Raw genomic sequence first — 10,973 nt, 5'->3', positions numbered from 1 at the left:
GCTAGGACCAGAGAGGAGGGTGGACGGAGAGAGCGGCCCCCGTCCTAACCCTAACTCAACTTCCCCTTTCCTAACCCAACAAAGTATAATCCTCAAGTATGATCGTGGCTATTAGCCCCTAACCCCTCTGACCTCTGACACGCACACATTAACACCACTGTAAGGCTACACACACATACATGATTGAGTTGTGTTAAAGCAGTTACACCTGAAACTGTTGTTTTGTGTTTTCATCACATTTTATAAAGTGATAATTATTTAACTGTAACCATCATCTCCTGACAGTTAAATCTGCTTCACGACATATTGCTGCACATTTTCCTTCATTGTTTGAATGTGTTAGATATAAAATATTAGGCCAAACGCAATCCATTATTACCTCATCGTTAGGTGGCCAGTTATTAATAGTCTTTGATAAATGATCAACTAGAGGAAACTGTGTCTGCAGCTGACTGTAAAACTGTCAGACTGCTTCAATTAATTTTTATAACCAGACGTAAAATCATGTGACATCATAGAAATGCTTCTCAGCCCCCCTCACCCACCATTCTCCCTCCTCCTGAGTTTTTCATAGACCTCACATTCAGACAAGAAACAGACAAACTGAACTGTTTCAGGACGAGTAGGCTGCTGAATGATACCGCCTCTGGACTGATGTGGATTCAGGTCTGATGTGGATTCAGATCGATGTGGATTCAGGTCTGATGTGGATTCAGGTCTGATGTGGTGCAGTCTGTGCGGAGTGTTTTGGAAATTATGTTACTGAGGTTTTTCCTCGCTGTGATCATCGGACTCTTCCAGGTGAGAAGGGGTTCAATCTGTGCCCTACAAAAATTACATTTATACGAAATATTGATGTATTATAATTTATCTAAAGTCCACAACTCATTAACACAAGTATGATGTCACCTGTGTTACTGTATCTAAGGCATAGAGTCAACACCAAGGTGTCTCTTGGGTTGTGGTTGTGGTTCAGGCAGTTTGGGGTTTCATACTCATTAGTCCTTTGAAATTGTTTTGATGTGATGTCTCGTTATTAACTTCTGTCTGCGACACACATTTACTCTTTGTGCTTCTAACTACTAACCCTAAACCCTAATTTCAACCTTCCTCATTCTCAGTAAAAATATGATAAACAGCTTCAGTTTAATGCTCACTCATGCAGATAAAACAGCTGATATTCTCCTCATTGTTACTTTGTATTGATGAGATATTATAGTTGTATCTGTATTGATTAATTACTCAGCTCCATCACAAGAATCCCAGAACAGCTGACGACAATAGCCACTGCTGTTAAAGTGACGTCCAGCTGCACTTGGACATGACTGCAGAAGTTTCAGACTGACGTAGCGCCAGTTAGAGGCGGAGTGATCTGCAAATGACTGAATGTTGGCAGGAAGGCATCAGAGGAGATGGATCCTTCATTATCCTGTTTATTTGAGAGAAGCCTGCTGAAAGCGTTCAAAAACAAGCCGAAGAAACTTGATAAACTCAACAGACAGCTCATGGATTAAAACAATTTGCTGATGCCTTTGGAAAAGTGGCATGATATTCACAATGACTGTAGTTTTTATAATTATAAAATACAAGTGCTGAGCAAAACAGTAACACATTTTTTTAAATTAATGTTCTGTCAATTAACTGATTAATAAACTAATCATTTTAGCTGCACTTGAATAACATGTTGGGTAGTTTAGTTTATAACACAGTGCTCATTACCACCACCTCCTCTCTGACTTCACATCAACTGTTTCAGTATCTTCCCTCCTCACCCCTCTCCCTTCCTTACTGCTGATGACTTTGCAACTTACTTTACCAAGAAAGTAAAAGAAATCAGCTCCTCATTAACTCCTATGCCCTTCCAGAAAGCACCTCCCCCAACCCTCACCTCTGACAGCCCTACCTGCTTCAGCCTTACATGCTTCAGCCCTCTCTTCTCTGAAGATGTTCACACACTAGTGACGTCTAAGCTTGCCACCACCTGTTCCCTCGACCCGATTCCCTCCTCTCTTCTCCAAAACATCTCACACAACATCTTGCCTTTCCTCACCACCCTGATCAACTCCTCCCTCACTTCAGTATTCCAGCTCCTTTCAAGACAGCTACAGTAAAGCCACTGCTAAAGAAACCCACCCTGGACTCAGCTGACATCCGAAACTACAGACCTGTATCTCTTCTCTCATTCCTCTCTAAAACCCTGGAACTTGCCGTCTACAACCAACTGTCCTCCTACCTTTCACAAAATGACTTCCTGGACCCTAATCAGTCAGGCTTCAGGACTGCTCACTCTACTGAGACTGCCCTCCTCACAGTGACTGAGTCGCTCTGTGCCACCAGAGCCTCGTCCCACTCTTCAGTCCTCATCCTCCTCGACTTATCCTCTGCGTTTGACACAGTCAACCACCAAATCCTCCTCTCCACTCTGGCTGAACTTGGCATCGCTGACTCTGCTCTAACCTGGTTGACATCATACCTGACAAATCACACCTTTCAGGTCTTGTGGAATGGCTCCTTGTCCAAACCCTACTCCCTGGAAACTGGTGTCCCTCAAGGCTGAGTACTAGGAATGCTTCCGTTTTCACTATCCACTAGATCACTAGGCTCTGAAATCACATCACACAGATTCTCTTACCACTGTTATGCTGACGACACCCAACTGTTCCTCTCCTTTCCCCCATCCTCCTCCAACACCCATGTTGCCACGCACATCTTGGATTGTCTGGCAGACATCTCCACTTGGACGACTGCGCATCATCTCAATCTCAACCTTAGTAAAACTGAACTCCTCTTCATCCCGGGGAAAGACTGCCCTCTGGACGTGTCAGTCACTGTCAAGGACGTCATAGTATTGCCTTCATCGACTGCGAGGAACGTGGGCATAATCCTCGACAACGGACTATGCTAACCCCCAACATCACCGTGGTGGCCGGATCCTGCAAATTTGTCCTCTATAACATCCGCAGGATCCGGTCCTTCCTCACAAACGACGCAACGCAACTCCTGGTCCAATCACTGGTCATCTCCCACCTGGACTACTCCAACTCGCTCTTGGCTGGACTCCAGCCTCTGCGACTAAACCGTTGCAACATATCCAGAACGCTGCAGCGCGCCTCATTTTCAATCTACCCAAATTCTCCCATGTGACCCCCCTCCTCCATTACCTCCCCTGGCTCCCTGTTGCGGCCCACATCTGATTCAAGACCATGGTGCTGGCCTTCAAGGCCGTCAATTGAAGTGCACCCATCTACCTTCAAACACTGGTCAGACCACACGCCCCAGCGTGAGCACTTCACAACAAAGGCCGCACAGCAAAGTCACGACTCTTCTCTGTTCTGGCGCCTCAGTGGTGGAACGAACTCCCGACCAACGTCAGGACAGCAGAGTCACTCACCATCTACCATCTACATCTATGTAAAAACAACATTTCCCTATAATGTCGTGGAGAACAAGTAAAAAGTAGCATGAACACAACAGGGTGCTCAAGTAGAGTAGCTACCTCTAATTTGTAGAGTAACTATGTACAAGAGTGATGTACTTAGTTACATCCCACTACTGAATATCCAGGATCTTTTCAATGTACTTGGTTTGTGAAATAAAACCAACTCACGTAAACTGAGTTCTGCAGCTTTGCAAGAAAAAGTTACTTATTACAAATTATTGTTCATGACAAGTTGATAAAAATACAATGAGGTCATTTCAGTATTTCTAATTAAATTCAGTGTAAGTATTTACAGTCTGCTTGTTTCAGCCCTGATCATTGTCTGCAGCTGTCATCATCCTGACAGATTGTTTCCTGACTAGTCAAAGTCGTCAAGTCGTACTGCAGCTAAACACTTCTCAAATATTGTCATTATCATTATTATCATTATTATTATCACTTATATAATAATAATACCTTATTGTTTGATAATAACTTGTTATTAAAACACATGGTTTCAGTTTCCTGTCTGACTGCCTGCAGGTGAGTTGGGGGGCGTGTCCAGGTGTTGCTATGGAGATGAGCTGCAGGTGTTCTTACGTCCTGTTTCCTCCTCCTCCGCCCCCTCCTCCTCCCCCTCCTCCTCCTCTTAGAGGGCTCACCTTCACAGGTAAACACACCTTAAACATTTAAATGATTTTTGTCTGTTTGCAGATTAGAAGCTTGTTTTTGATATCAGAAATAATCTGAATTCATTTATTGATCATTGTTGTTGTTCTTCTTCTCCATGTTGTTGTTGTTGTTGTTCTTCTTCTGTGTCTCTATGATGTTGTTGTTCTTCTTCTTTGTCTCCATTTGATGTTGTTCTTCTTCCATCTCCATCTTCTTCTTCTTCTACTTCTTCTTCTTCTTCTGTGTTGTTGTGTTTCAGTGTTGCCCTCTCCTGGTCCAGATGTGAACTTTAAACATCTCCCACTCCTGATGTTCTTCATCACCCCAGCATCGTTTATCTTATTATTGATTATCTTCACTGTGTGTTACAAAGCCATAAAGAGGTGAGTGGTCGATACATTTTTCACCCATTAATTCTAACCAACATCACATTTCATGAGTTTTTGTCTGTTGTGTTTTGCAAACGCAGTTTGTGACTCCATACAAATGTGTATTAACATAATCAACATTAATTTATTGATATCAGTAATTTCAGCATCTGTTTTTTGTCTTTCTTCATCTGAACATGACTGATGTGATTCTTCATCATCAGCAGCATATTACACACAGTAAACATCATAAAACTGTCGGGACATCAATGAAATGTAACAAAAAATATAATATTAAATCATACATTAAAATGTGTTACACTTTTAGTCTGAATATATGTGTATATATTCAGACTAAAACATAGTCTGTAATATAGTATATACATGCATATATATACACACACACACACACTAAGAAACTGATGATTTATCTGTTTTCTGGTTTTAAGAACCATCTGAGGACAGAAGAAGAAGAAGAAGACAAAGACAAACTGGAACAACAACATTTTACTTTACAGAGTAAAAGCATCAGCTGGTGAAGAGAACAATTACAATATGAAGCGTTTCTGATGAATACAAACAGATACTTGTCGAAGATAAGTGATGGCTTTATTTCCAGTGTTTGGTAGAAACTGAGTGGCACGACTTCTATTTGATCTGGATTCATGTGACATGTAGAGTTAAGTCATCTGAGATGTGCTGGTTGTGTGATGTGAATTAAATGACGATGTTTGAGGTGAAATCTCTTTGGTTTGTCTTTTTTTGAGGTGTGACTGGGTTAGGGTGAATCTGTTAGTGTTTATCTCTGTAGGACTAACAAGTGAAACAGCGACGTAGCTGATTATTGATTATTATTTGAGAAGAATTAAGACTCAATGACAAATGACAATGACACAAGGGTCAAACACTGTAAATCCAAATTCACTCAGTCGACTCAAACGTTTAATGCACCGAAACATCCCAGTACACACACACACACACACACACACACACACACACACACACACACACACCCCTACATACATACACACACACACCCCTACATACACACACACACACACACACACACACACACACACACACACACACACACACACACAATGACATCATACACAATGAGTCTGCAGCTGTGTGTGGCATCGGGACATTTTCACACATTTTATGTTGTAGGATTTCCATTGGAGACTCACCCACCTGATGTAGAACAGCCAATAGGAAATGCCCTCTCTCTGACATGACCTGTGATTGGCCAAAGTCTATGACACGTAGATAATCTGAAAAAGAAGTCCAAATTATTGAATTAGAGTTTATTTTGCTTTAGGTTAAAATATGAACGTGAGATTTACCTTTTTGTCCCGTTAAACACAGTTTCATTATGAGATGATGATGTTGATGATGAAGATGATGATGATGATGATGTTGTTGATGATGAAGATGATGATGATGATGATGAAGATGATGATGATGATGATGATGATGAAGATGAAGATGATGATGTCCCCTCACTTCTAGTCCAGGATGGAAACTGATGAAGATATTTTTTGAACTTAATGAAGACGTCTGTCTTCCTCTGAGCTCAGACTCGTCTCTGTGGGAACTGATTAACCCAAACAGGAAGTGATTAACTCTGAAAATCCAGCAGAGCAAACTAAACAAACAGAGACTTCCTGCTCAAACACAAACACACAAGCTGGAGCTTTATTTTTATCTTCACTTCCTGTTTGTACCACAGAGAGAAGACGATGAAAGACAATCCAACATCCAGCTCAACAGGTTAGAAAGACTTTTTAACAAAATAAAAGACCATGACAAGAGAGACAGGATGCTGTTATTCTGAAGCTCTGTTCAGCAGGTGTGATGATAAAAACTGACGAGGTCTTAAAACAATAAGAAGCTTCAGTCTCATTTAAACTGTGTTCAGACTTTAATTTGGAGAACGTGCAGATTTCAAAACAATTTTTTTTCATTCATTAAAAACTGATAATGTGAAATATTTATTGATTGTTAATGTTGATGAGTGAACTTCCTCCAGCTGTTCGTGGTGAAGAAGATGATGACGATGATGTTCAGGTTTTGGGACTCTGCCGGACCTTCTGCCGGTACTCCGGCAGGTGATGAAGGATCCAGGCAGCCGGGGTGAACAAGGCCACCGCGAACACAGACATGACGAAGAAACTTTGCTGTCAAAGAGAAAAAACCAACCTGCTGTCAGAAACATCACATGACATCATCACAGTAGATCGATGCAAACAAAGACACCAGACAGACTTTTCAAGTCTTCAATCTTTAATCTGGATTTTAATCTGGTTGAAGCTGAAAATATTTGTATTCAAATCAACTGAGATGAAAAATGAAGTTGTTTTTTTTTTGGCTAGTCATAAACTGTCTTATTGATAAAATGTTATTTAAGAATAAACTGACTTCACTCTATTATCTGAACTCTGTTTCGTCACTCATATAAACCAGTTGACACCAGTAAACCAACCTCATTCATCTCCAACAACTCAGATTATTTTATCATTCAGCCAGAGATTTCACCAAAATAAGATGAACACAAAAAACCCATGAACACTTGAAAGTCTGGAAACATTATAACATAAAATGTTGTTATTGGTTCTGTGACTCTTTTCTTTGTTTGTATCCTCAAAAACCTCTGAGACTCGAAGCCACTCTGTCCTGGTTTCTGTCACTAAGTTAGTTATTGAATCATTTATTCTTCAGCTGGTCAGTTAGTCATTAAGATAATTGATGATATCTTTAGTTCACTGATTCGTTAAGTTAATGAGTTAATAAATCTCAGACTCACCGCAGCGCTGATCTTGTTTCGGGGAGGTTTGCTGTAGATCGTTTTCTTCGTCTCCTTCAGGATTTCTTTTGGACGAGTCAGAGTCGACACAGAAACATTTCCCATCATCCTCAGGACTGCACTCACCATTGTCACGGCAACCACCACCTGCTCACCGATCAGCACCTGTTGGACTCTGGTTGGCTGCTGCAGAACTAATGTTCGTTCCGTTTGTTGACAACGTTGATGATGATGTTTTCTCTTTGAGCCGCTCAGTCAGACTGACTCTGAAGGACCAGATGAGGACGAGGGGAGGAAGGGAAGGGGGAGGGAGGGGGAGGGAGGGGGTGTCCCAGCAGCCTGCTGATTGGCTGCCAGGCAGCTGACTGGATGATTCATATCTTTGATCAGTGGCTCAAAGTTAGTTTGATGTCCTGCAGGATGAACTGATCACAGGTCAGAGTTGAACTGCAGCAGAAAAATATATCAAAGTGATCAGATGTTCACGTGACAGAAAAATGAGCGAGTAAACAGTCTGTAAACGGCCTGTAAACAGTCTGTAAACAGTCTGTAAACCGCCTGTAAACAGTCTGTAAACGGCCTGTAAACAGTCTGTTAACAGTCTGTAAACAGTCTGTAAACCGCCTGTAAACAGCCTATAAACGGCCTGTAAACAGCCTATAAACAGCCTGTAAACAGTCTGTAAACAGGCGGAGCAGCTGAACAATCGAGCTGATTACATTTCCTCTGCTGAACCAACAGCTGACAGAGGAGAAGAAAAGGACTGATGAAGGGTTAATGTGAAGGAGGATGATGAGGATGAAGAAGATGAAGGGTTGGCGAGGTGTTTGATGTGCAGAAACAGACTCGCTGACTGAAATCTGTTCACCATCTGAAACATGACAGGAGAGTTTGTGATGTCAACATGAAGCTGCCGTCACGTCAGGCTTTGTTTCTCTTCAGGTACAGTAGAATGAACACCAGGCTGCGGCTGAGACACGGTTTGGTTACTGGTTGGGAAAGGGTTAGTGTTAGGAAAGGGTTAGTGTTGGGAAAGGGTTAGTGTTAGGAAAGGGTTAGTGTTGGGAAAGGGTTAGTGTTGGGAAAGGGTTAGTGTTGGGAAAGGGTTAGTGTTGGGAAAGGGTTAGTGTTGGGAAAGGAAAAGTAAGCCGAGCATGTTTTCTGCTTGTTTGTCCACTTTTTGCCTGACAACCTTAAAACTGAATTTTTTAATAAACTCTCCTAAACGACTAACTGACCCTGTACAATGAAACACCTCCATCAGTTTATGATAAAGAGATGCAATCTTAAAATGGGAGTGGCTTGAAGTCTGCAACCAATCACATTCTCTGTGAGCAACAGGAAGTCCTAAACACTGAACATCAATTTCCTTTACAACAGTCTCTGATATTTACATTTAGCAGACGCTTTTGTCCAAAGCTACATACAATAAGTACATTTGTCACAAGAAAGAAATCACAACATATCACCGTCGATTAAGTAATTTTCAAGCCCTCGTCTGAGCATAGCAGCTGCTATTTATCAAGGATCCCTTAATCATTACCAGTGGCGGATTTAAGAAATTTGGGGCCCAAGGCAAAGGCAGGCATGGGGCCCTCTGAAATGAGAAGACAACACACAAAACAACAGGTCAATTATACAGACACATACGTTTTAACAGAATACACATGTATTATGTGTTTTACCTGGTGTCCCTCTCTTCCTGTCCCTTTTTCACGTTGTCTCTCTCCCTCATTCTGAAAACAAACACAAAACACAGTATCAGGCTCTGACCCAGTGGTGAAGTGTAAGTATATTTACTCAAGTGCTGACGTAGACATTTTAGGATTTCATGCAACTTCAGTTTTGTCTGCTCCGCTGTATCTCAGAGGCAAATACTGCACTTTCTACTCCACTACTGTGCATCATTTACGTTGCTGGCTACATATTTCAAACCCTTCCTGCCCAGTGAAAACCATGTACCCTCAAAATGATGATTTAATGCTAATATTTGCATTTAAAAATAATAAAAATTAATAAAGAATATTAAGAGGTTCAAAGTGTAAAAACAAGAGGTGTATCTCATGCAGCCAGTGTAGTTACATGATCCCGACATGATTTTGAGTCAATTGATCACATGACCTGGAAGCTATTGAGCTAAAATGCTAACATTTGCATATAAAAATTAATAAAAATGATGAACAGACGTAAAATGTAAAAACAAGAGGCGTATCTCATGCAGCCAGTGGAATAACATGATGCAACACTAGTCGGGCTCCAATGATTTTATTATAACATAAACATGTCCCTTGTTTCTGTTGGCATAAGGGACATTTCCAGGTTTTGTCCATGGACAGACATGAGCCATGGACCCACTGGTCGCAGTCATCACATTGGATCTGTTTCATTGAAAACAAATTATATATTTCATTTTTTTTTAATTCATTATTATTTGACACCTAAACATTATTATATTTTTTTCATGGCTATATAACCATTCAACATGTCTTTAACTGTTGTTCAGTTACTCACCCATTGTACAATGGCAGTTCCTGGTCCTGGTGGCTTGAAGGTGGCACACATAGCACAGCAAGTTTGATCATCAAAGACTAAAAAAACAACATTTATTTAATCATATATACCTCGTATGTATCTTGTTTTTGATTTGTAGCTTAATTAGCCTTTACCTGAAGCCTGCAGGATGTGAAGAGCCAGATCTCTCCTCTCCTCCATTTCTTTTTTTAGATGACCTGAACCTGACATGAAGTGCTCCCTGAATAAAGTTTATATTCCTCACTCTCTTTAAATTCAGGTCCCTCGTGTCCAGAGATTATCACACACATTTGCAACAACCCAGTGAATAACCAATGTTTTCATTAATTACAAATACTCATTCATCATCACCATTTTCAGATCAACCCCCAAGATGGAGACACACTGTTCAATTTTAGGAACCGTTTTCAAATCTAAATGAAATTAAAATGAACTTGTTAAGGATACAGTGCAACGTCCATGCAGGATACAATGATTGCATCCTGCATGGATTTCAGCTCGTCACACTGACGGAAACAGGAAGACACAGACAGTTACGTCAACACCGAGCAAGATAGAAAAAGTTTCTCTCTGTTAGCTCTGACTACAAAACATGTATTCAGGGACACGGATCAGTTGATAACATTTTGAACTGACATTGCTGCAGATGTAAAAAATGTACCGTGGGTCATTTTTATAATCTATTTTACAAGTGAAGTCCCAGCAGCTGAGTCAGAGCTTCAAGGTCTGAACATTGAATGCAATTGTAGAAAATCACTGGCTTTACATCTTTGATCAAGATTTTGACCCATATCATTTTAGAAATGTCATATTTTACCTTTTAGAGTTATCTATCCCAGCTATTGATCATTAAAAGAGCCTTGGCATGTGGCCCATTGAAACACTGTATCCTTAACAAGTTAATTTTAGATTTGAATAAAGTTCCTAAAATTGAACAGTGTATCTCCATCTTGTGGGTAGTAGCTGTTAATTAACTTCCTTAAGTTACATAGTTTCTGATGTTTTCTCAGCCTCTGTAGCAAATAGAAACGAAATTCAAAGCTTACTTCAAAATGACTCATACGCTTCCGCCTTCAAGGAGTATTTATCGATATAGGGGGAAAAATCACCCCTTGGACAGTTTTGATACTCACTAGTTTATCTCTACACGACGGACCCTCCCCCACAGGTGTCGACG

At 40.8% G+C, this 10,973-nt stretch overlaps 1 long non-coding RNA gene across 1 annotated transcript; it reads left to right on the top strand.

The window, feature by feature from the left end:
• Window positions 1–4,017: 4,017 nt before the first annotated feature.
• LOC311271252 lies at window positions 4,018–5,188 on the top strand. Its single transcript, XR_014624383.1, has 3 exons — window positions 4,018–4,088; window positions 4,350–4,473; window positions 4,908–5,188. It is a non-coding gene; the product is annotated as an uncharacterized lncRNA (long non-coding RNA).
• Window positions 5,189–10,973: the final 5,785 nt, after the last annotated feature.

The sequence above is a fragment of the Pagrus pagrus genome, assembly GCF_965226575.1.
Source record: "Pagrus pagrus genome assembly, chromosome: 16".
NCBI classification, from domain to species: Eukaryota; Metazoa; Chordata; class Actinopteri; order Spariformes; family Sparidae; genus Pagrus; species Pagrus pagrus.
Note: the sequence above shows the minus strand (reverse complement) of the source record. Positions and strands in the feature narration are given on the sequence as shown.